The sequence below is a fragment of the Elephantulus edwardii genome, unplaced genomic scaffold, assembly GCF_000299155.1.
Source record: "Elephantulus edwardii isolate Elephantulus edwardi_28Jun2011 unplaced genomic scaffold, EleEdw1.0 scaffold00001, whole genome shotgun sequence".
Lineage (NCBI taxonomy): Eukaryota > Metazoa > Chordata > Mammalia > Macroscelidea > Macroscelididae > Elephantulus > Elephantulus edwardii.
The window spans coordinates 15,992,854-15,994,007 of NW_006399751.1; the positions used below are offsets into that span (position 1 = coordinate 15,992,854).

The 1,154-nt window shown below is 37.7% G+C and overlaps 1 protein-coding gene across 1 annotated transcript in view; it reads left to right on the top strand.

The window, feature by feature from the left end:
* HECW2 (HECT, C2 and WW domain containing E3 ubiquitin protein ligase 2) overlaps positions 1-1,154 on the top strand; it is a 328,392-nt gene that overhangs the window by 45,548 nt on the left and 281,690 nt on the right. The gene's annotated exons all lie outside the window — the stretch shown is intronic.

Here is a 1,154-nt window from a genome sequence, read left to right on the forward strand (position 1 = left end):
AAGTCTGTGGAAGGCCATAATGGTCCTGCTTTAAGTGGTTCGCTGCTCCCGCAGCTCACCACGCTGTCTCTGCCTCTGCTGCCATCTTGGATCCCCAATGCAACACTTCTTATGATTTCTTGACTGTTACTATTGTTGTTGTTGGTGGATCCAAATAAAATGAAATTGTTGACAATTTCAACATTTTTTCCCATCTGTCATGATGTCTGTTGGTCCAATGGTAAGATGTTTCTCTTTTCTTGATGTGAGATGTAATCCATATTGGTGATATGTATGTATTACATATGCATATGTAGCTAAGAGAGCTCTACTTGCTTAGTGGTAAGGAGTTGTGCTGCCGACCCCAAAGCACATGAGTTTAACCCACCGACTACCGTGTAGGAGAAAGATTGGCAATCTCCTCCTGTGCAATTTACTGCATCTGAACGTTTCAGAGACTCAATTATGACTACGTTTGCACTTGATGAAACTAACAACAACATATGTATTATGTGATATTTATCTATATCTAGTCCTTAGGGAAAAGACATCATGCTTGGAAAGGTATAAGGTTGATGTGAGAGAAAAAGACTCTTAGCAAGAAAGATTGACATGATGACTTTAACAATGGGCTCATATATCAGAGATGATGGAAGATGTCACAAGATAGGGCGGGGTTCAGATCCATTGCTTATAAGGTCTTTATGAGTTGCAATTGGCTGAATGACACATAATAACAACATATCTCACATACATACTTACACATACATGAATTTTTATTTGAAGATCAAGGTAGTAGAGTTTAAGATTTCATAGGCCAAAAAATTTATTGGTGCTCAGGTCCCTGATACGGCTAAGAGTATGATCTGCTTATAGTGGAGAAGAGGTGAGCATAATTTTGGCTTCTCACCTCAAGAAACTTTAATGGGGGATGCCGGGAAGACCATCTATGTGTAGGATTCCGATATTTATCTCTCATACGAGTCTGAACAATATTATAGAAATTACGAACAGTGGTAGTTAAATCGAACCCAAGTTCAGGCAAAGATTTTGTGCTAAGATTGATGACTCAGCAGAATTTAGTGTTCCTTTATCTAATTGATTTATCTTATCCTTTATATAATTAGAGACACAGAAAACACATTTTTTACTATCTCCATTCTTATTATCTGTTA